Source organism: Podarcis liolepis (genome assembly GCF_965112155.1).
Source record: "Podarcis liolepis genome assembly, chromosome: 4".
In the NCBI taxonomy this organism is placed as follows: Eukaryota; Metazoa; Chordata; class Lepidosauria; order Squamata; family Lacertidae; genus Podarcis; species Podarcis liolepis.
Window position 1 is genome coordinate 48,763,028 of NC_139558.1, and position 24,795 is coordinate 48,787,822.

General features: G+C 47.6%; 2 long non-coding RNA genes across 4 annotated transcripts in view; both read left to right on the top strand.

The window, feature by feature from the left end:
• The first annotated feature begins 4,996 nt into the window (after window positions 1–4,996).
• The window catches only part of LOC310704660, a 56,368-nt gene continuing 36,569 nt past the window's right edge, over window positions 4,997–24,795 (top strand). The window contains exon 1 of one of the 3 annotated variants that reach the window (XR_014524943.1): window positions 4,997–5,208. This is a non-coding gene — a long non-coding RNA (uncharacterized lncRNA). The remainder of the gene's footprint in view (window positions 5,209–24,795) is intronic. The other 2 variants (XR_014524944.1, XR_014524945.1) reach the window with 2 other exon arrangements.
• Window positions 6,864–11,693, top strand: LOC310704664. Its single transcript, XR_014524950.1, has 2 exons — window positions 6,864–10,933; window positions 11,168–11,693. It is a non-coding gene; the product is annotated as an uncharacterized lncRNA (long non-coding RNA).

The window sequence follows — 24,795 nt, forward strand, 5'->3', positions numbered from 1 at the left end:
TCTGCTTACAAGCACACTCCTTAAAACCACAAGAAACACGATCTAAAATTTCAAACTCCTTCTGCCTGATTAATCCTGGCCAAGCCAAAACGTACCCATTTCCTCTATTCCAGACCATAACTGGCCACATTAGGGAGTAATGAAATTACAAGGATTTGTTAATCTAGCCTCTGGATCTCTGAAACACAGAGACACAATAGCCAATTTCCAGAACATCTGTGCAGAAAGTAGGGGAAGGGGCTGGTGGCTTGATCACTTTGTAGGAACTGTGTAGGTAATTCTTTGTCCGCAAGGGTCCTGTGGGAGTGTCAGCATGTGGGGACTGCTTACAGCAGAACTGAGGTCTCAGAAGCCATTATAAAGGAAACACCTTTCCTCAGGCACCTGGGACCTTAGGTAGGCTGAGGCCCAGTAGCTTCTTCCCTCAGGGCCAGCCCAACTCCGGAGGCTTGGCAAGGCAGTCACTGCAGACAGCAGGCTGGGAAAAGCTGGTAGGAGTGGCAGATTCAGCCCCCCAAGGAACGTACTGCTTCCTGCTTCCTGTGCATTGTCACCTACCTTCTCCCCACCCCTTCTCTGGCCTCTTTTTTTTCTTCCTCCCCCACCTTCTTCAGCACACTGGGCTTCTGCAGGCTGCCTCCAGTCACCTCAGGTAGAGGCAGCAGGGGTGGCAGAGGAGGAGGTTGGGGGCGCATTTTCTGTAGCAAAACATATTGGGCTGGCTGATCCAGCTTTCCCTCTGCTCTCTTCATCTGAACTAGAGTTGTGAGGTAAGGCAAAGGCAGCTTCCTTCCCAGTACCAACAAAGAGCCAGAAGCGCAAATCAGAATTCCTCTGCAATTGTGGTTACCTAAAACCCTCCTCAGAAGGATAAAGGACTAAGGAAGCAGGACCATGAAAAGCCAAGCTTGGAGGTTGTCCGTAGACCTCTTACCAAGCTGAACCTAGATGCAATACTTTGAAGTAAAGCCCATTTGTTTCAAACTCCAGTGATTGTACTCAAATGGGCAACCAGGATAAAAGCACAGGTATGTGTCACTTGCTTTAAAAAGTGGATGTAAAGGCCACAGTGTTCCATACATTTAAAAATGTAGCCTAAGCAAACTTGCTAGTGAAATGAGGTGGGTGGAAACCAATATTCACATTGACCTCACTGTCATACGTGAGGGTGTCACTGTTGACTGTGGAGTCATAATTCCAATACTTTCCAATGTGAAACCAATGACACAGATCAAGCATACAGGAAGAGCCATAGCTTAGTTGTAGAGCATCTTTTTTTCCATGCAGAAGATCCCTGGTTCCATCCATCACTTGATCTCCAGGTAAGACTGGAGGAGACCCTGCTATGAAATTGCCAGTCAGTGTAGGCAGTACTGAGCTAGATAGACCAAAGTTCTGACTCAGCATAAGGCAACTTCCTATGTTCCAAATGGTTTCCTGATACCCTCTCAAAAACAGTGCTTTTCAAGGGAGGCAGTGAGGTACACCTTAAGTGAATGGAATGAGCCTTCAGACCTCATACAACCACCACTCCAGTTGTTTTTAGCAACACATTTTTACTGCAGCTAAACTTCCTCTCAAGGACAGGGCTGTGATAAAAATATTATTTTGAAAGCACTGCCCCATGTGCAAGAATAATAGCAGATTTTATAAATTCCATATAATTAAGCTGATTTCCACAGTATTCCTTAATGTTGAGGTAGCAGGAATCAGGTACAAAGTGCTAACTCCAGATCGGAATCTGGAGGATTACAGTTATAACAATTAATAAAGCAGGCCAGGTAGTCTCTGAAGACATTAAAGTCAATTGAATATTTGTCGTTAGCTCCAATGTGGAGTGAAGGGGCCCTGAAGTGTCAAACTCTGACATTCAGAACCTAAAATCATAACTGTAATTCAAAACAGGTTCCACTGATGTCAATGAGACTAAACAGGAGGCAAAATAATTCTAGATAAATATGTGTTCATAAACATGGTCATAAAAATGCATCTCTCCCCATACCACATATAGAAAGAAGAAAGCCAAGCTGGCAATCAGATCTTGCTTCAACACTGGGAACAGATAGCATCCACCACACCTGAAGGAAAGCCTTCCGTAGCACACACACATATCTGTCCCCGACATCAACACTTGCATCTATTTCCCAACACCTACCTCCCACTCCCTGCCCACCCTCTAGCATCTGCTGCCTGAGGCCGCTGCCCCTTTCTTCCTAATGGTAGTGCTGGCCCTGAACATGATAACTCGGAAGGAAATGTCAATTACATTTTCATGAGACATCCAGCCATGCCTACTCTGTGTTGAGAAACTAAATGAGGATGAAGTCCGCATCAGTGTACATGAAATCTAAGCCTTATTGTATAACACTGGTGTTTCAGAGACCTCTGATCGGCAGGTAGACCAGCGAGGCTTCCTTCCAAGTAAGTGTGATTAGGGATTGCAACGTAGTATGGACGCACATCGATTCAGCTATCTTCTTTGACCGTGTTCCCGCATCGAGGATTGCAACCCTAAGCGCGCTCCTGAATAAGCCTTCCCCCGCCCCGCCCCCCCCCCGGAGTACAGCGGGAATCGACTTCCCTGTAAACAGGCGTAGGATGGCACCGCATGTGTTAGCCCTGCTGCCTGAGGGCTTTTGCTGCGGCACAGCCAAGCCGCTGGCAGGCGGTGAAAGTAAACCCTATTAAAATGAGCAGGAGTTTGCGAGGAGGCAGCAATTCCAGAGCCTCCCTCTCTAGGCTGCAGCCCTTAAAAACTTCCGAAGTGAAAGTGTGCAGGAGAGAGGGTACTGCAGAGCAACGAGCAAGACTTTGCGCCCGGGCAAAGGGCGTCCGAACAGGCTGGCAGCTTTCGCCTGAGCAGCTCCGCGCCGGAAGAGAGCCGCTCACTCCCCTCCCCCGATCTCCAGGCTCTGGCCTTGAGCTGCACCTTTCTCTCCGGGGCTGGCGAGGGAAATTCCCCGCGGCCCAGACTCGGGCTCCTGGCTGTTCGGCCTTCTCAGAAGCCGCCTGTCGCAGCTCCTTTCTTGGAGCGAGCGGGGTCAGCAACTGCGGGTGACGAGAAAAGAAAACCCTTGTAAACCCCAGCTTGGCGTGCGATTAGTCATCCCCAGAGTTCCCCTAAGTCAAAGAAAACTTGGCAATCCCCCAAAGCCGGAACCGTTAGGAGGGGCTACGCCTCCTGTTTCCCCATCATCACCACCAGCACCCCCCCCCCTGCTAGGAAGGGCACGGTAGGGGCTGGGGAGCTGGGGGGGCAGTGTGCGTTTCTGCCGCCGCCGCCGCCGCGTGTGTCAAAGCTCCTGCAGTCTTTCAAACGCTCGCGAAAGGTTTTCATCTTGGCAGCCAGATTAGCAACTAACGAAGTTCGGCGGCTGCAGCCCACACGACTTTAGTTGCCTGCGTTTATCCTTCAATAAAAGCCGATTCCTTTATTAGAAACAGGAGGCGCGTCTCCTACCGCCCCTCTCAAATCCCAACGGGCGAGGCGCAGCCCGACACCTCTCTACCCGCCCTCCTCGCCCCATCGATTCCCCTCTGGCAAAGCCACCGCCAAGCCCTCCCGACGCCGGTGGCTGCCCCTGCTTCCACACCGGGGCCGGCCAGCAAGGCACACGGAGCCCCTGCCAGCCTCTCCTCCCTGGTGCAGGGAGTTAGAAACCCACAGCACACCCTCGATCGCGAGGGAGGGGGAGCAGCCAACGTCTCCCTTGAAATCTCCCCTCCGGGGAGGCAGCCAGCCCGAATCTGCAAACTATTAATCCCTTTCTCACCAGGGACAGCCAAACTACCAGTAGCAAATCCCCCGCTTCCCTGGGGCAAAGGTTTGAAATCCGTCGCTCCCCCCCCCGCAAAAAAACCAAAAACCAAAACAAAACCCCCACACTCAAATCCTCTTCCCTTCCCCCATTCTCTCCCCATAGGTATAACCAATCTATTCATTTCTAAGACCATACAAACACACACCGTTCCCTAGCACGGCATCCAACACCTCCATCATCCTAACCAGCCCCCCCCCCCTCCGGAGCACCTTCGTTCTTCCTTCGAGAAAAGTCGCTTCCTTTATTAGAAACAGAAGGCACGCCTTACCCCCTCCAATTAAAAAAACCACAAAAAACACCAAACCTCGGGCGCAGCCGCCCCCGCTTTCCCACCCCTAATAGCAGGGGGCCCTCCCCTTCTCAGGCGAAGCTAACACGCCCTTCCCTCTCCCTCAAATCCCTCATTACCAGGCGCAGCCAACCTCCCTCCCCTCCCGAAGCGCAGCCAACCACCCATCAAATCCCCCTTCGCCAGGCGCTGCTCCCGCTCCCTTCCTCCCTCCCTCCCCTCCCCCCGCATCAGCAGGTCTGAGAGGCAGCAGCGACGTATTTGCTTGTGCTCGTTCGCCAGCGCGGCCAGATTGAGCGAGCGAGGCTGCGAGGTTTTCCCGGGCGCCGCCGGGAGAGCTACGCTTGCTCTGGATGCCAACGGGCTCCCTGCCTATCCCTCGCGCTCTGCAGCGCGCTGGAGGCCCTGGGGAGCTTGTCGGTGCCAAAGCGAGGGCAGAGCCCGAGCCGCGGCTACACGGCCGCTGTTGTGCGAAACGCCATTCGGCAAGCTCTGCTCGCAAAGCAGGCAGGTGATTCTGCCGAGCACAATGAAAGAGACCCTTTTCCGCCGGTTTAAACGGCGCTGAGCTGAAGCGGCTGGCTGGCTGGGGGCGGGGAAGAGAGCGAAGCGAAAGCGCTGGGAGGCCAGCTGCGGTGGCGATACCCTCCGCGAAGCGGTTTGGCCACGTCCCGGGGCGGCGGGACAAGCGAACTGGTGTTTTCCTGCGGGGAACGCGGCGGCTCTCGCCGAGTCCTCCTTGGCGCAGGCCCCAGAGCTCGCGGTACAGCGAAGCCTGCCCCGAGGGCGGGAAGAGGCGCGAGGAACAAAGCCCGGCGGCAGCCACCTCAGCCGCCCCAGGGCTGGCTGGCTGGCAGGCAGGCAGGGGAGGGCTAGGGAGGAGCACTTGGGAAACGCCACCCGGGCGGGCGCGGGCCTGGCAGGGCTTCCGAGGCCTTCGCCGCGGGGAGCGAGGAGACCCCTTGCTGACGGCCAGGCTAAGCGGGGGGGGGGGGGCGCGAAGACAGGCCTCTCCAAAGCGGGAAGTTGCCGCTTGGCTGCCCTCCCTGGCGCGTCGCCTCGCTCCTCTCCTGAGGCCAGGGGCCTCCGCCGCCCACGGTGAGAACCGAAAGGGGGCCAGCCGGCAGTCTCGGCAGCGCGGGGGTGGGAGAGGGGAAACCCAGCCACGGCGTCTGGAGACAGCGCTGCCTCTAGGCCCGGCGCGGGCCTCCCGCCCTTCTCGCCCAGCCGACGAGGGCGAAGAGAGCTGCTCTGAAGAAGCGGGCTCGCTGCGCAGCTCCGCACCAGCCACGGCTGGGCGCGGGAGGCCGGCGCGGGAGGCTGGCGGAGCGGCGGTGGCGGCTGCCGCCTGCTCTATGCCTTGCGCGGCCCTGAGCTTCCACCTCTCGGCTTGCCTAAGGGCGCGCTTTGCAGAGCGAGCGAGGCAGACACAGCCGCCGGCGCCGCCGAGTGAGGCAGTCAGTCTCTGGTCCTGCTGCGTGACACGAAAAGATGGCGCTGCCTCGTCTTCCCTCCCCCTCCAGCAGCCTCCTTCCCTTTCGGCTGCCACTTCCTTCCCAGCCGCCTCGCCGGGCCGTTTTAAAAGGCTTTCCCTCATTTATTTTATTTTATTTTTTGCACCCGGACACTAGTGGGTCTCTCTTCTGCCTTTTCTCCCTTGCTCAGTGTCCTTGTTCCCCGCTCCATTTGGCTTGTTAACTTTCCTTCTCTTCCCCCTCCCCCAGCCCGCTTTTAATGTCAAGCAGCTTGCCGCGTGGGGGAGGGGAGCAGGGGGAGCCGGTGGACAAAGCCCGAGAAGCGAGAAAGGAAAAGTTCCCTCCGTCTCCGCTCTCCACCCTCCTCCGTTTCCTCTCCCCCTCCGCCCCCCCCCCCGCCACCAGGGCGGGGAGGCCAAAGAGCTCGGAGCGGGTGGGGTGGGGGCTGCTCGAGACTCCCCGGGAGCAGGAAGGAAACCTCGCCAGAGAGTTTTGGCTGAGTTTCAGAGACACACACAAACAGAGAGAGAGAGAGAGAGACCCGAGCAGGAATCAAAGCATTGCGGATTTGGGCTTCAAGCTGCTGCGAGCGCAGGGAATAATGCGTCAGATTGGATCTGGGAACAGGCCGTCGATAAAGTGCCCTCTCCATCAGGTCCACCCCTACCGCTTCTCATTAACTGGGGACGGGGGAGGCAAAAGCCACCACACACTCTTCCGGCCACGGCAGCATTTTAGCTTCGCATCGAAGCCTACCCCCCCCCCCCCCGCGGATCTTGGTGTGGGCTTCAATCCAGGGGTTCTTCCCTGCTTAGCGGAGTTGTGGACAAGAGGCTGCCGTGGGCCCAAGTGGCTCTGGTTCTCCCTGCCTGCCAGCTTTTATGCGTCTGTGCCTCCCGCCCCCCACCCCTCTCTTCATCGTGCTCCTCTCTCCCCCTCTTCCCCCTTTCGGTTGTTTGATGTTGTTGTTCACTTCCTCCCCACCCATCACCTTTGCTGATGGATGGAAGGGGGTTGGGCTGCTGGAAGGGAAAAGAAAAGAGTTGATGCGCCAACGGCGCACTATAGATGTCACAGCCGTCGGAGAAGTTTAACTGCCTGGAAATTCGGTCACAAAAGGGAGAACGAACCAGCAGCCCTTTGAATCGGTTCCAAACTACCTCCCCCCTCGCTCTGCTGCTCAAACCCCAGAAATCCCCCGCCCCCGTGTACACGCAACGCAGTCAAATTTGCCCTAAAGTGCTAACAAAATTTTTTGTTTTGTTTTTGTGAAGACTGCAAATGAAATTCAGCGTGGCGGTCGCCTATTTTAAGGGCCTGATAACTGCACGTCGTGGTACTGGGATGCTGCTTAGAGAGGCGAAAAGGCCTCGCGTGATCTCTCTTTACCAGCCCAAAATATGCGGACAAGTCAGCGATGAGATCCGACTCGCTCCCCACCCCACCCCCTCCAAATTGTCGAATAAACATAATACATGAGATTGTAAATCTGCTGGTTTACAGAGGGTGTGTGTGTGTGTAAATTAAACGTTGCCAGAGCTTTGCCTTGTCTGCCAGCGCTTCGTAGCAGTCTGTTTTAAAGAAGAGCAAATATTTTCCTTTTGGGATAGAAAATGCAAAATTAGGAAAAGACTGCCACCCAGAACCACATCCCAGTTAATTAGAAATCGATAAATCGTAGCAAGAATGTCTATAGTAACTGGGGGGTGGGGCGCGCGGTTTGTATACACGGATTTCAGTGAGATTTACGTACTTCTAGGTAGTGTGTTTTGGATCCAAGCCGGTGGTGCAGTTTTGTTCTAGGCAAGTGCCCATCTCTCTAAAGGCAAACTGATTTCTTAATTGTTTTTGCTGCTTGGTCTGACTGCCAGTTAAATGGAGTATCCATCGTTGTGATTGTGCGTACAAAAGTGGAAGGGGCCAGATTTGGTTGTTTGCGACTGACAAGGTCAGGAAAATTCTGACCTCTGATCAGATGCGCTCGAGAGGCGCATGAGTGACGTCCGCCAGCATGTTAACATTTAGCAGTGAGTGGAGCAAGTCTTCCATTTGTGCTGAAGAAATGGGGCAGGGGGCTTTCAGGAGCTCTATGCTTCTTCATTTCGAGACGATTGATTTTTGCTGCCAAGGCACCCGGGTCGCAAACGCAGTTGCTCTTTCACCTCCAGACACACGTAATGAGAACCGTGTTAGTCGAATCCCGCCACCCGCTCAGAATGCAAATGTAATTTTAGCCTGATTTCCAAACAGAAATTATCTCGAGAAGCCTCAGGGGCTGCGGTCCTCAAGTACGTTGTTTGCAAGAAGGCGGACCAGGAAATATCGTATTTCCTATTGTTGTTTTGAAGTAGTTATCTGATTCCTAGCAGTTTGCAAAGGGGGTTCTGTGCATTAAACTCTTGGGATGACGCGGGAATTCCGTCTTGTCTCGAGAGGAATAACGTTTGTCCTTCATATTCTTATTTGTTCTTTGTTTTCTCTTTATGTTTGCTTGATCGTGGTCAAATTTGAGGAGCGAATTCAGGTTTGCATGGTGATTTGATAGTGGGAATGCGGAGAAGCGTCTTTCTTGTACCTGTTATCTCGCTCCGGATTGAATATTAACAGACATCAGCCTCCTGCGGTCGGTCCCGAGGCCTTGCCTTCTAGACCTTTGTCTGCTTTTCTAAAGGCAAGCAGGCACCAGGCACTTTCCTCTTTAAATGCACTGGGGCTAATCGGATTACAGTGGGGCCGATGGGGAGGAGGAGGAGGAGGAGCGGGAGAGCCAATTCTGACTATTTAGAAAGCGGGTGCAGGGGTCCCCAAGGCCACAGCACCTACCTACGCGGGCCCGTGGTTTGGCCGAAGGTGTTGATTTCTTTCTCCAGCGGCGTTTGGTTTGACTTTCTAACCCAGGAGGGTTAAAGGACTTCCACCACGTGCTAATTAAATTGCAAGCTCTTGCTGGCACCCTTGCAGCCGAAACGCATTCACTGGGAATCCCGATCCACCACTCTGCTAGATGAAAGTCCTGAAACCTAAGACGCCAGAAGCCTCGGGTGGCAAACCCTTTTGTGTGGAAGTAACTCTTATTCATTTCAGTGGAATGTAAGGATTAGGGGGAAATACTTTTTTTTATTGAAATGAATGACACTTCCAAATAAATGCGGCATAGGCTCTTCCTGCACTCCAGCAGCGATCTGTCGAAGTTCTCGGACTTAAATGGCTTGTGGATCATTGGTAGGCAGTAACAGATGAGCAATGTCAAATAAATACCAAGTGGAGCTGTAAAGTAGAAGTTTGGAAGCGCCTTCCCAGGGCCAATTAATCTTACTGATGGGGGCGGGGGGGGGGTAGAGAGCACGTACCCGAGATCCCTTCAGGACTGAATTTGAAGCAGTGCTTAAAAACGCCAGCACGTGTTTTCAATATTTGGGCTCAGATCTGGTGCGTATGAGCTGGAGACAGATGTTTTCTTCCTTTTAGTCTTCTGAGGTCTGGAAGCAGGGCGATAGAATCTTCTTTCTTCGCGGGTGCGCACTCGTTTCTCTCCCACCCCGTCTGAGCGTTGTGCCAGTGCAGACAGGTTTTTCAGGTTTTAGCTGTGCTTTGTCAAAAAACCTGCAAAGCCTGTTTGACCGGTGACGATGGTGCGTTCGCCAAGGAAGGATGGGGGTGGGCTCTTTGGTGCTACCTTGGGCTCCTTTAAATAAAACCACAGCCTAGCTCCAGGCTAATGGAGAAAGCTGCTTTTATTCCGTCCTGCTTTAACCACAAATCTTCTCCCTACTCCCTATGCAAAGCACACCCGGGACTGGGCACAAAGGCTTCTAGATCAGAGGGTGCGGCTCTCAAGAAGTACGGAACCCCAACACCTTACTTCGTGGTAAACAAGAAGGGCAGTTCTAGTGGACTAGTTATCCCCACGATTAGGACGTCAAACGGAGGCTTCCCTGCTCATTTTTTCCCTTCAACATATGTTTTAGCAGCGGTGTGTGACTCCAAACGGCCTGTGCCATTTGAGGAAGGGAGGGGAGGGGTGGTGAGAGAAGCAAGTATTCTGAATTAATTAATCCGGGGCGAAAAGGGCGCGATCCCCTCTGCGCCCTCGCCGAGTCGGCATGGTTGCCAAGTGCAGGGGAGCCCCCAGCTCCCGGGCAGGCTGGTGAAAATAAGAGCCCCCGGGCCAGCTCTGCCTAGTAAACAGCGAGCGCGTTTGTGCAGGCGCGCCGAGTAAACAGTGCCTGGCAAACAGACCACCGGCTTGGCTGGGGCTGAAGCAGAAACCTTCCACTTCTCAGCACTTAGCAACCGAGCCAAGCGTTGCTCGCCCGCTCTTTCCCGGAGCCAGGCAGGCAGGCAGGCTCGATTTGATTTACTTTCTGGTTACGACGCAGAGATTTCGCCTGGCAGTTCAAGGGCAGGACAGGAATCGTGGAAGCGGAGTCTTGTGAACGGAAATCTCTCATTTACAAGGTTCTGCTCCGCCACCGAAAGCCACCCTCGAGCACATTTGTTCCGCACGCAGCTCCCTTTTATCTTCTCCACTCGCTCCTTCTTCCCACGTCTCGCACGGAGGGGGGAGGGAGGGAGCCGGTGGGGAACCGCAGCGCAAATGCTACAGGAGCGAGCGAGCGAGCTCTGCTTGGCCTCTCGTTTAGGCCCAGGGCAGGCGGAATGTAAATAGGAAAGCGAGCTCCGGCTCCACGCGTAGACTAGATTCTCCAAGGCCAGACAAACACAGCAGAGGCACGTGATCAGGCTGCCCTACGAGCCTGTAAAGGCAGCAGAAGAGGAGAGCCAAGGATCTCCCCGCCACTTGGTGGGCTGAGAGGAAGGTGAGGAATGAGCAGGAGGACGTGCGTCTGACCAAGAGAGCCTGGCTGGCCTCGTGCAGACCCGAGAACTTGGCGCGTTAAATGAACACTTTTCGAGCCCCGCAATCTGGCTGTTGGGTTGATGGGAATAGAAAATGGAGGCTTGGCATTATTGTGGTTTTCACTCAAAGGACTGCAGAGTCGTGTCAAAAACTTGTAATTAGGGCCTGCACTCAAACAGAAGGATAAGGTATTGATCTTAAAAACAGGAGCGGGAAGGCTGAGATAAATAAAACATGTTTTCAGTCCTCTCCTTAGGCGAGGAGCCTTGAATGTCATGCCCCGTGGAAAGCCAGTAGGCCTTCACCGCCAGTGTTTATCACTAAACCCAAATGGATAACACAGAAAAAGAAAACTGGAGAATGAACTCTCTATCAGAGATTAGGATATGAGGGTATGTTTTGCCTTGGCTTCCATATTTGGAGTTCTGAGATCCTCCAGTCCTGCCCCCCTCCAAAAGGAAGTTTCAAAAAGCCCTCTAGCAGGGTTGTACGGTAAAGGTAAAGGGACCCCTGACCATTAGGTCCAGTCGTGGCCGACTCTGGGGTTGTGGCGCTCATCTCGCGTTACTGGCTTCCAGGTCATGTGGCCAGCATGACTAAGCCGCTTCTGACGAAGCAGAGCAGTGCATGGAAACACCGTTTACCTTCCCGCCGGAGCAGTACCTATTTATCTACTTGCACTCTGAGGTGCTTTCGAACTGCTAGGTTGGCAGGAGAGCAGGGTTGTACCTGGTGCTTATTAGGTGGTGACTGCAGGTTTTTTTTTTAGTGTTCTTGGAGTATGAAACTGCTAGGTAGTGGTAGTTACTCAATACAGTGGTACCTCGGGTTACATACGCTTCAGGTTACAGACTCCACTAACCCAGAAATAGTACCTCGGGTTAAGAATTTTGCTTCAGTATGAGAACAGAAATCGTGCTCCGGCGGCGCGGCGGCAGCAGGAGGCCCCATTAGCTAAAGTGGTGCTTCAGGTTAAGAACAGTTTCAGGTTAAGAATGGACCTCCGAAACGAATCAAGTACTTAACCTGAGGTACCACTGTAATGGCTATGGCTTTTCCTTTAAAAAGAGAGTGGCTTGAGTTTCGAAACCCTGACTGATTACTTGCCCCTTTTGAATGGCCCCCAGTAATTCATTTTCATTCATAGGCTCCCATTGTCTTTTTCTCTGTCACATGCTTTGGGTGAGGAGACCTATCATTTCAAAGAGCAAGCTGGGAATAAAACTCACAAACTCAATGTATATTAATTTCTTTGCATATTTTTTATTTTTAGCCTACAATTGTGCTCAGGGCCATGTTAGTAATTTTGGGTCTTGCTCAAAAAACCCATTTCCATTGGGAATCCTGCCACATAGTTATGAATACTTTGTACCATAGAGGAAAAGCAGGCTGTGTGAAATCACCTTCTAATTTTTCTTCTACAACAACTGCTAAAGCAATGGGGTCTTCTAAGCAAGAGTCATGTTAAGAGAGAGAGTTTTAACTCTACATAACACTCAATAAGCTAACAGTTTATCCTCAAGTCTTGAAAAGTTTATTCTGCCATCATCAAAATAATGTGCCTAGACAGGGCATTATTTCCCCCTTTTCTTTTTCTTTTTAAAATGACACTGTGTTTAGAGACTGGCCACATAGTTGGTTTCTTTAATTTAAAGGAACACACACTGCCTAGTGAAGATCTATAATACAGATTCATACAAATATGTGAATATGCCACATATCCCAGTTTAGGAAGTTTTAAATTATTTGCAATATCTTGGACGGAAGCTGTGCAAGTCATAGGTGTGCTAAACATGGTGTATGCACATGTCACATAATAAGAGCAATGTGCAATGTACAATAGTACCTAATGGACTATACATTTTTTTATATGATATTTATTGAAAATTTTTAAATTACAGAGAAAAAACAAAGCAGAAAAAGAAAAAAGAAAAAACAAACCACATCAAACAATACAAATTCAAAAAACAAAAATACACCGCAAACAGACAAAAATAAATCCATCATTCTCAAATCCTCAACTCTCATTACCTTCTTTCTTTGACCTCCTCCTCCTCCCTTTTTTTGTATCCTGGTTAATAATTATCGCAGCAAATCCTTTCCATATTTCATAGTATTCTGTCATTACATTACCTTAATCTATTTTCATCTTATCTTATAGAAAACCTTAAAAACTTAAAACTTAAATCTTATTTTTACCGACTTCTCACAACCATAATATTCTTACCTAATTCTTTAAACATTTTTACTAGAGCCAAGTAATTTCGTTCCAACATTTTTCTAACATTCATCAATTTTATAAAACAATCCTGGTAATAAAAAGAGAAATAAAAACAATCCAATCTTCATCCAGCGTCCCTTCCTCCTGGTCCCGGGTTTTGTCAGTCCTTTTTATCCCATCGATCTAGCGCATTAACCTGGTAACCTTATATCCGAGGCCCTTAAATCTCTTCCATGTCCCTTCCGCAGCTCTTCTTCATATTCTCCTTTCACTCATGGGAACTCCAGCTTGGTGATGTTTTTGACCCTTTTCAACAAATCAGCCCCTTTTCCATAGTCCAGACTCAACTCCATGTGGTATTTAAAAACATGTTTCAGAATCCCTCCAAAATTGAGAGCCCCCACAGCTCCAAACATCTCACAGCCCATTGCCAGACTCGGAAAGTCCAAACATCCCTGCATAGGGGGGTCTATCCAACCCCCCATTTCCAAACCAATCCAAACTTTATCTTTCCAAATCTGGCTTTTTCCAAGTTCATTCGTCAAATCCAAAGGTCATGTTCCTGCAAGGCCACAGCTCCCTCCATCTCTGGCGCCCAAGATTCAGCAACATCCTCTTCTCTCATCTGCTCTAATTCCTGATCTAATTCCTGGGTTGGCTCCACATAGTTTCCCACTGCCTGTTCAAAAATTCTGGCCGCATTGGTCATCAAATCCATCTTCTCACTTAACTGTTCCAATAGGGCACTTGTTTTACAGAGAGCACACAACAGAGCCTCTGTATACATTGTCCTACAAGGTCACAAGTCCATTCCCACGATTGTAATCTGAGACAGCTGCAAGCTTCCTGGAATTAGTTACAGTTTCACAGTCTCCCTCTAGGGGGAGAACTTCTATTTGTTCTTGCAACAAAGTATCCTTTTTGAGATATTTTGTCAATATTTGTTCCTTTAAAGTGCGAAAGGAAACAGTGGAATCACTATGTTTCTCTTCCTTTAACTATCTGTCAAAAACGTTTGTCTCTGGTCAATGAGCTTCAAACGTCAGTCCTGACACCCCGCTCCAGGATCAGGACGGTGGAAAGTTACTTTACTTTAAACTCACTTCTGCAGGTTTAAACAGTCCAAAAAAGATCCCCCTTCTTCTCCTGCTGCCGAAGGGGGGTTCAACAATTTTAAATGATGAAAGCCAATCCTTTAGAAGCGATTTTCTGAGCTCTAGTTTACGTTGTCTTTGCTTTATTCTGTCTACAAAGAAACGGAAGGCTGACTTCCTGTTTAGACCTTCCCGTTTCAGTACCAAATTGAAGTAAATTTTTAAGTCCAATTCCTTTCTGCTCGCAAGTCCTTATTTAAAGTCCGATTGTTCAAAGTTTAAGTACTCACAGGTGCTTATTTTAGAAGCCAAATTGTCCCAGGAAAAAGGCAGCGCTCTCCGGCAACGGCTATGCGGCTTCGCTCCATGGAAATAGCAGTTGACTCACAGCACCGCGCCACTTCCCCCTCTTCACTTTGGAGCCCATTAGTGGGTTCCTTTGCGGGTTGGGGGGGCGCTAAGGGTGCCCACCGAGTCCCATGGTCACAGGCTTCATCCGCCTATGATTTTTAGCAGGGTCCCCGCTTCGCCGTAGCGGAAAAGACCCGTTTCATGCAGAGCTAGTCCCTCCAGTTCAGAGGGAGTCCACCATTGCCGATGGCGCCACCCTAATGGACTATACAGAGGGAGAAAAGGAACCAATTTTGCCTGTCCACTAGCACCTCTGGCATGTTCTCTGTCTAGGCTAGCCATATGACATACCAAAATGGTCTTTACTTAGCTTTTGGCTAAATCCTGCATGGCACCTTTCCATATGCAACCTTTTGATTCAGAAGAAAGTGTGTGTGTATAAAAGCATTCATTGGATGCCAAGATCCAAGTTTGGGGAATGCACTCTTTGGTGAGAGCACCCCAGCAGATATTTAAAATCACAAAATATGTAGCAAAGCAAAGCATGGAAATTTAGGCAGTTAGACCTTTTAAAAATGCCTTTCCAAGTGAGTTCCGAAATAGTCTCCTCTTCTGCCAACATAGGAAAATACCATATGTTTAGTAAGTTAAAAATGGTTTCCTTACAAACTCTCTAAAGGTCAGGTTCATGTGTTTTTCCATACATCAGTATGCACAGTTGCACAGACAGTAAAACTTAGTTTAATTCCCAAGTGGTGAAATGATTTATATACAAACTCAAGAGTGACTTGTGAAAGCCATCCAATATGAGCTTGGACAACTAGCTCAGACTTCTTCACACATTGAGCTTGTTAGGTAGACTGAGGGGAACAAATACTTGAATACCTTCTCTCTCCAAAGGTGAGCTGAGCCTGGACTCTATGCTTTTAACCCTTTTATGCATTAATTAGACTTAAGCATGCTGGTTTTGTGACTGTTATCCTACATAATTGGGTTGAGGGGCTGATGGGAAATACAGTGTGCATGCGTGCTAAAATATAATGGATTAAATCTTGCCTGTGTTCAGTTCATTGTCAGTTAATGACACCAGTTTCACCACAATTTTACCCATAGAGTAGAGGGCATGCTGGAATTCTGCTTTTTGATCTTATTTAATCTGAAGCACACTTACTAGGAAGGAGTAAGCCCCAAGGGAAACCCCTAATATGTGTGTTTAGGATTGCATCCTTAAATAAAATAAACATTAGTGGTCCCATCATGTCCTTTACTCCATAGGGAAAGACTGTGACCAAACCGAAGGAATTGCCACTGAATTTAACCATAGTGGGGCTTATAAACAAAGGAAACAAAAGAAGCATGCAATATGGCCTTTTATCTCAAACCATTTGAACTACAAAAAATAGCATTACTGTTGCAAACCAGGTGAACTACAACATAAAACTATCAGCTGAATAGTTTGCAAGAATTTAATCATTCAGTGTAATGTGAGTGTGGTATGAGACAGCTACTGGAGGATAACCAGTTGTGCTGTCCCTAAATCACCACCTTAGTCCTCAAATCTGTTACTTTGGAATATAGTATTGTTGAAATTAGAAGACCCCAGAGTCAGCAACTTGCAGGTTTCCCCCCTACCATACCTTCTGACATCAGAAAAGCTTGTATATTTGACCTAAAGGCTTTTCTTCTCCTGCAGCACTGTTTATAGTTTAACTTTCCATCCAGTTCATTAACAAGGAAAAGAGCTGCTTTTTCAGGAAAGGCAATGTTCCTAAGGACAGCAAAGTCCTTCCTTTCCCTTCTTGAAAATTCTCTACTTACAGGCAAGGCCATTCACTGCCTAATGACCAGAGTTTTTACCATAAGGCTGTGTGTGCTCCAGAGTTGGAAACCGCTAGCTAAGCGAGTCTATTTTTAATTCTTTTTGTCACAGGAGGCCTGGGTTATTTTTGTAACTACCACATCTCCAAATCCCCCCTCTCTGGCCTCCAAGAAGGTCTTGGAGCATGTCAGTAAATATATATCCTTACCCTAGATATTAAGATGGGCAGAAGTCCTAGATTTATGCCCAGCTTCTTAAGCAGCCTTGGCTTCTTAAGCTTTGAAATACTGCAATTATGCAAATATTTGTGATGCTGTCCCCTTTGATCAAAACTTTCTCAAAATGATCCCTTTCCATTATGGTGCAGGAAAATGTATTTTGGCCATGTAAAGTGAGGTGCAGAGCCCCTTGAACCTTTTTTTAAAAAAACAAAAAACCAGAATCACACTAGTTTCTCATGCCATGCATTCCCATGTTCCCCAAAGTTGAATGATAAAAAGGATTTCTACAAAAGGTGTCCTCCCCACTCTTCTTCAGGCCTCAGTTTTGTCACAACTAATATGCAAAAAGTACAGGAGGTTTACAGTCTGCTTTTGTTTTCAGCTGAGGTCATCTAGTTGATATACCCCTCCAAGGGTGTTAGGGGAGGGGTAGTACCGTTGGTCCCCACCCAGCACTCAGCTCTCACCTGTGGCTCCTAGAAGCTGTAAGCATGTGACAGCAGCTACACCCGGGGACATGGCTTCGACTGGCTAAACCAGGTGAAGGTAGCCGATGGGTGTCAAATCCTTGGCAAGTTAGGGACTTTCCCTGCATAGAAAGACAGGCTCTGGTGGATTGAGAGGAGGAGAACAATAGTGGGTCCAAAGGTCAAGAAGGTGGTTTTTGCACATGCTGTAGAGGGAAGTGAGGAGCAGATGGGGCTCATCAACCTGGGAAAGTAGCTCATCCAGGAGAAGGAAAACTCTGATCCTAAACCTCTGCTGCCTTGTGGGATATCCTCAGAGAAGAACAGGCTAAGGAGAAAACCCTACACAAATCTAGAGTGGAGTCCCTAAAATGGTTGGATGGTGCCTTGTATGCCTCCTTCCACTGATGTCACTGAGACTAAACACTAGGCAAAATAGTTCTAGATAAATATGTGTTCATTAACATGCTCAGAAGGGCATTCTGCTGCCTAAGGACAGGGGCAGAGCTACCTGCCCTGGCACCTGGAGTGGCTTGGGGGCAGGGCTAGCCACACGCACGGCGAGCGTGGGGGGGTGCTGCTAGCTGCCCATGTGGCGAGCATCCCTAGCTGCCTGCCACCCACACTGCGAGTGTGTGGTGGGGTTAGGGATGGCATAGCCATGTAACCCGCCCTCACAGCTGACCCCCCCCCGCACCTGCCTTCCTCCACCAGTGCCTGAGGAAAGGCCAAGATGGCACCCCTCCCCATTCCACATATAGAAAGAAGAAAACCAACCTGGAAATCCCCAACACCAACACTTGCATCTATTCCCCAACACCTCCCACCCACTCCCTGCCCACCCTCTAGCATCTGCTGCCTGAGGCCACTGCCCCATTCTTCCTAATGGTAGTGCTGGTCCTGAACATGATAACTCTGAAGGAAATGTCAGCTACGTTTTCATGATGCATCCAGCCATGCCTACCGCAAGCTTGTATGCCTCCTTCTGGCAACTGCTGTAGCCAAGCTGGTGTCAAATGTATTGCTCTCCTTTCCTTTGGACTACATAAGTGAGACTGAGAGTGGGGTCTTGTTGTCTGGGCAGCCCAGGACTTTCATAAAGGTAAAGGGACCCCTGACCATCAGGTCCAGTCGTGACCGACTCTGGGGTTGCGGCACTCATCTCGCTTTATTGGCCGAGGGAGCCGGCGTACGGCTTCTGGGTCATGTGACCAGCATGACTAAGCCGCTTCTGGCGAACCAGAGCAGCACACGGAAATGCCGTTTACCTTCCCGCCAAAGCGGTACCTATTTATCTACTTGCACTTTGACATACTTTTGAACTGCTAGGTTGGCAGGAGCAGGGACGGAGCAATGGGAGTTCACTCCGTCGCGGGGATTTGAACCGCCAACCTTCTGATCGGCAAGTCCTAGGCTCTGTGGTTTAACCCACAGTGCCACCCATGTCCCATAGGACCTTCATACACACTGCCTAAACTTGCACTCTGGGGAGGTCATTTCGGTGCTACTAATGCAGTAGTTTGACTTCCCCCTTGGAAGTGCAGCCCATTGTCTCTTGAGACAGACAGATGCCAGCAACATATCCCTCCAAGTGCATCACTGATAGATGTAATCCAATCCAATAAAGCTACTGATGATTTAACTAAATTTATGTGACAGAACCAGACCACCTTAAGTCCAGCATGCCATCTTAACAAGTTTCTGCAGTAGCTTTAAAATGTATTGAATGCTGATTCAACTGGTTTGCTGATATTCTCTTATTCCTTCTCTGATTGACAAGGTAGGAAGCAGGTAGAGAAAATTTACTTCCAACTTTCTTCTCAGGCATACAGCCAACCTCTTTATCTAGTCTTTAGACTTACAAGGAGTGTTGAGGCAGTTGCTAGGTGCCGTTTGCAGTTGTGGTACTGCTTGCTGCAACCAAGCCTCAGCCTACTGGGATGATTTGACTAGATCCAGGAAAGGAGGCTGCTGTGTTGCATTTAGCAGGTGATGATAGGACACAGTGCCAAAAGCCCCCGCAAGCCAACTTGGAAATGCCTGTGGAGCCTATCCAGAAGTTGTCTAGAAATCACAGTGCGCATATTTATTCTAGGATCCAGCAAATAGCTAGGGCAAAAATGTGGCTATTTCAAAGAGCAGCCCAAATTGGAGTGTGTGCATCAAGGAAGGTGGAAGGAAAGAAGTAAAGATAATATGGGGGTGGAGGAAGGCACCAGGGAAAGGATCTTATGAAATATAGGCTCATGAATATGAAAACATGCCAGAATGCTATGTAGGCCTTCAAGGTGCCACAGAGCTCTTTGTTTTTGTAACAATGGACTAACACATCTTCTGTTCTGCCTAACAATGCTATATGTGCGTCATACTTTAACCACAAAACACATTACTGTATATAGACTTGCCTTTTGGCTAAATGACAATTGGAAAGCTTTAAAGCCACCTCTCGCTAGCACTATGTTACTTTTTGTTTTTAACTGACAATTGCTGGCCACAGTTGTTGCCCATTAAAGTTTTCTTTTAACTCGGCATGGGTATGTTTGTATGGGTGGATCCATGGATTTAATAATATTTCTGCCCTACCTGTTGGTGTAAAATGGCCTCAAGGTGACTTATAATAACAAAGTACAATAAAGCTAATACAGTATAATAAATACAATTACACCAACCAAACACAGAAATCCAGTAGATAAAGGGTCATTAAGCGATCACATATAGCACTAAACACCCCAGATAATGGGCTGGACTTTACTTCGTGCCTAAAAGGTAAGAGTTGATGCTCACTGAATGTGGGTTCCATAATTTGAGTGTCACCCAATAAAAATCTTCTCTGTTATTCTCCTATTCAACTTCAGAAGGTGGGGAAATGATTTCTACACATTATTTTGCTGGCTGGCAGGTTCAAATGCAAGAAGAAAAAACATTTTTATACCCCATCCCCACACCATTGAGGACTTTGAGAACTAAAACTAGAACTTTGAACTGAACTTGGAAATTAACTGGGAGACAGTGAATATATTTTAAGATACCATGTGCACTGTGCAGTTGGCTGTGACAGTAGAACTTTCTACATGTGTTTCAGAGGCAGCATTACAATAATCTAGCCTGTATATTACTAGAGTTGACTAACTACGGTCCAATCATCTTGTCTCCAAAAGGTGTACGCTCAATCAAAGTTGGTAAAAGTTATGGATGCCAACAGCAATTGTACATTTCATTTGTTTTCAAACAAATCATTTTCTACTTGAGCCTTCTAGGTGAGATACAAATTTAAATAAATATTGAATTCTAGATAGAGAGCATGCTTGCTGTTTCTGTTACTTCCCAGGGAGAGGAAGGCAGAGCAATCGGGCGTTTACTGGGTGGGAGACAAAACTGAAACACTCCCAGGGATGACACCACTTCTGGGGAAAACTAAGGAAAGGAAATATTAAAAACAAGCTGATGAAGAATGGTAGTATCTCACTATTATTGAGAAAGCACCCATACGGAGACCCTTTTCATTCAACAAAGAATCTTGTGACATGTCAAAGATTAACAGATTTATTGTGGCTTAAGCTGTTAGTTTTATTATTGTTAGTCTTATTGTGGCATGATCTATTTGTCTTTAAGGTGCCACAAGTCTCTCTTGATGTTTTTGCTGCAACAAACACAACTACCTTACTAGACATCTTCATACATTCATTATTTATTTATTTTTATTCATTTGGGGTGCAATATTATAGTGGTGTTATACTGGCTGAGAGGCTTTCGGATTTGTGAAGCTTCCCCAATACAACAACAGAATAACTGAAACGGGGGCAGTCTTTGGCTGAGATGCACAAGAAAGGAACACACTTGCACCAAAACCTATTCTCTCAGTCCATGGCCATGCCCCCATTGGTGACAAAACTTCACTCTTCCATTGATCTCAATGGGAGCGGTGCATGTAAAAATAGCTTCCCTTGCACTGATAACCACACTGCCCACATCTCAGTGACAGAACACAGGATATGGTATAACTCAACACCCCATCACAGGACACCACAATTGGTATATAAGCCCCACACAGTGAGACCATAACTCAACTATTAGGCATGTGACATGGGAATATACCTCTCTGGCCTTATGCCATACATGCTGATGGGGGGATCTGATGGAAAGAATCTGGTTGTCCAGATTCTTGTGAGAACAGGATGCTAGACTAGATGGGCCTTTGGCCTGATCCAGCATGCCTCTTTTTATTTTCTCATACCCCATGGTGCACCTGATTGCTTTCTGCTGCTGTGACTGAGTGGTAAGATTATTGTACTCCATATGTGGGCATTTGATTTCCTTGATCTGCAGAACAAGTGCAGATCTTTTTATAAATGCCTCATAATTTTTATTCTACACATGCAAGGAGCCAATCTTTCAGTGTGGTAGGACCTAGACTCCGGAACTCAAAGACCATTTGATATTAGGTGAGTGTCTTTGTTGTGTATTTTTGGCACCTGCAGAAAAACAATTTTTTAAGGTGAGCCTACCCAGACATGTACACTTGACAAGCATTTTAATATGTATTTGTATTTTATCACAGATATTTTTAACACTGCTGATCTTATTTATATTACCGGTATATATTTTTTATGCTCAGCTTGTTCTTAATGTTTGGTTTTTATCAGTATATTTAATGTATATTTTATATAAACCAATTTGAGCAGGTATGGGGATCTTAGTGGATCCAGGTGTGGCTGAACTACAGCTCCCATAAATCTTGACCATTGTCCATGCTTGCTGAGGCTGATGGAAGTTGTAGTTCAGTAACATCTGGAGAGCCAAAAGCTCTCCACTCCAGGCTTAGATGATTAACTGGTATACAAACCCCATTAAGTAAAAAAGTGGGGAGCTGCTCTGTGGTATTTCCAGCGTGAATTTGAGTCTGAGGTGTTCCCTCTTTTTTGCCCATAACATACCGTATTTTTCGCTCTATAACACGCACCCGACCATAACACACACATAGTTTTTAAGGAGGAAAATCCGTAGGTATGCCACCCGAAGGCATTCCCTCCATAACACGCACAGACATTTCCCCTTACTTTCTAGGAGGAAAAAGGTGAGTGTTATGGTGCAAAAAATACGGTAATTCTCCCCTCCTCAGCATGGGAAATATGATTGGGAGTATTGAACTCCTATCTCCTGGATGGTGTACCATCCAGTGAACCACAGCAGGCTGTTCCTGTCAGTGTGTATCCAGCCTTGTTGCATGTCCTGGTCTCTGCTTTCACCTGTTTGTTAAAAAAGACCTTTCCCTTCCCAGGTGGATCTTGAACCCTTATGCCAAGGGTTGCATGTGTCTCTCTCTGTGTGAGTGCCATTCAAGCCCCTTGCCCAGGGAGCTGTGTGAGTGCTGTGTTTTGTGACTTCTCTTAGGATATGCCATGCTCCACTGTAGTAACAAAGAACATAAGGGGTTCTGAAGCCCCCAACTTGGAGGAATGCCTGGGGACTGGCAGTAGAAAGCCCATTGCTAGCTGTGTCGTAGGGGCTGATCAAGTGAGGGTGCTGTGGCATCATCTGTGTATAAAGTGGTACCTCCGGTTACGAACATAATTCATTCCGGAGGTCTGTTCTTAACCTGAAACCGTTCTTAACATGAGGTGTGCTTTCGCTAATGGGGCTTCCCGCTGCCGCTGCACCGCCGGCACAAGACTTCCGCTCATATCCTGGGGCAAAGTTCACAACAAGAAGTATCTACGTCCGGGTTAGCAGAGCTCGTTACCCGAAGTGTTCGTAAGGAGGACGGTACGTAACCCAAGGTTCCACCGAAGTGTGGTATGTGTACTGCAGGCGTTTCCCATCTTCATGAGTTCATTGGTTGTCTTTGTATGTGGGTGGTTATATTTCCCAGTCCTGCATAATTTAGGTATAGAATAGATCTGTATGAGGCATATATATTATCCTTACACTTAAAAAAACAAAAAAAAAACTACCCAGATTGTCTAACAAATAAATAAATATCAATGGTTTCTATGCCACACGTATGTTGTGTGAACCTGGAAAATATATATTCCAGGTTTATACAACATACATGGTCAGTAGCTGCAAGGAAGGTAGTACAAGAAGGAATCTAGCACCTCTGGCATGAGTTTACTGTCTGCTGCATATCTCCTACAGTGAGAGGTATGACTGGAAACATTTAAGAGTATTTATCAGAAGCAGTAGGAATGATTTACAAGGTTCTGAGACCTAGCTGGGTTTTTTGCCCATTTAATTTGCCTTAAACATCTGTAATGCATTGAAAACTTCCCCCTTTTACCCAGTCATGACAGAAGTGGTGTGCTTTAGCAATGAGTACCTGAGCTTAAATACCTGAACTTTGTTTGCCCCAAAAGCTTCAGATTGTTTAAACTCTGTGTAGGATTGATTCTCATTGTTAAGGTGGCCTGCCTAGAACATTACACTTGACACCATGTGACAGCTTTTTTGTGTCTATGTGGGAATACATTGTGGGAGACCGCAGTCAAATACAGCTAGCGAGCATAGTGCATGAAGGGGTAAAGGACCACAGAATTGTATTGCTAGATAGACTCAGGTCATGCCCCCTCTCTTCTGGAAAGGAAGGAAGTGAAGCATTTCTACTTCCTCTCTCTCTCTCTCTCTCTCTCTCTCTCTCTCTCTCTCTCTCTCTGTGCATCATGTAACCAGTGAAAGAGGACATGTGTAAGCTTTCTCCTGAGCTTACAGCACATGTTTGGAACTATATTCTGTTATTTTCTACCCAAGAGTGTTTTGCTGCTGCATGGAATCATGCAAGACTGAGACTGTGAATCTGTAAGTAAAGCTTTTTAAACGTACTTAACAATGTGTGGTCTGCTCATTGCAAGAGGCGTGGAAAGAGGTCAGGCACTGTGTGCAGCTGAGTAGGATAAAAAGGTTTAACAACCCGTATTCCTGATGCTATACTGCTACTTAACTTTTGTGCATTAAACTTTGTGAGTTAAACTCTGCTACCGGGGCTCTCTCCCTGCAGGAGAGTGTGCAAAGCCCCATGTTTTGAATCCAGGAACCCAGCTATTTTCTTTGGTTGTTCACCTACACATGTGGGTCCACAGAGATTCATATATTAAATTCCCCCACATACATTTTTGAACAAAGGATTGTGGAGAGCAAAAAAGAAGATTGGGGGGGGGGGTTCACTTCCAAATATCAAATCTCATCTGATCTGATAAACTACAGTATGTCTAGAGAACTAATGTTTTCATGATGTTGCAAGACTCAGCACAGAGCAGCTGATAGAAAAGTTAACTGTTTATTGCAACTGACAATAGATGGTCCCAGTAGTGTGATTTAGGAGACCTATTGCATGATCTGTGAATCCAGTGACCTATCAAGTGGTAGATGGGTAACAAAATTGCCTCTTAAAAATCTGAGGTGAGCTGGGGATATGATTCACCATCCACTTACAGTGGAAGATTAAAATGGCATGCATCCAAATACTCATTCCTTTGTGATTCAGACTATTAGCCACCAGTCAATTGCCATCTGGCACCTTGTCCTCCAAATTTACACAATCTGAAATTGGCCTTGGGGATACCCTGTGCTGGGTTGATCTTGTGCCAGTTTCCTGAAACAGGGAAAGTACTTTTGGAGAAATGTTTGCACCAGCATGAATCCCCAATGTTGTGTGTTGGCTGCTTCCTGGTGCACATCAATGTGCGGAATCTAAATGGGCAGACCATTGATTGGCTACAGCTTATACTGTACTTTCTTTAGAGCTGTGTTATGATTGGCTTATTGCACACCACATTTTTTCTTGCTTAAAGAGGTGCCATGCCAGGGAGGGAAGGAAGAGAGATGGCTTTAGTCTTGCATGCTTATAAGATATTAAGATCCAGTGCCTAATGAGATCATTGGGAGGTTATCAACTGAGTTAAAACATTAATGTAAGAAATTATACAATGTACACATCTTATGACACAGATAGCAAAGCCCAGAATTATGAGAGTTGTATTATTAAAAAGAAATATAAAGCAGTACATGCTACTTGTTTTGACGGGGGGGGGGTCATGTTTAGGTTTTCTTTCCACATGACTCTCTTGCACTCTCTTGTCATTTTGGGGTCATTACCTGATGAAGTTTGAACTAGTAGCAGCAATCTACCTCTCTAAGGGTAGTGGACCCATTCACATTGCCCACCCTCAGAGGCTGATGGAAC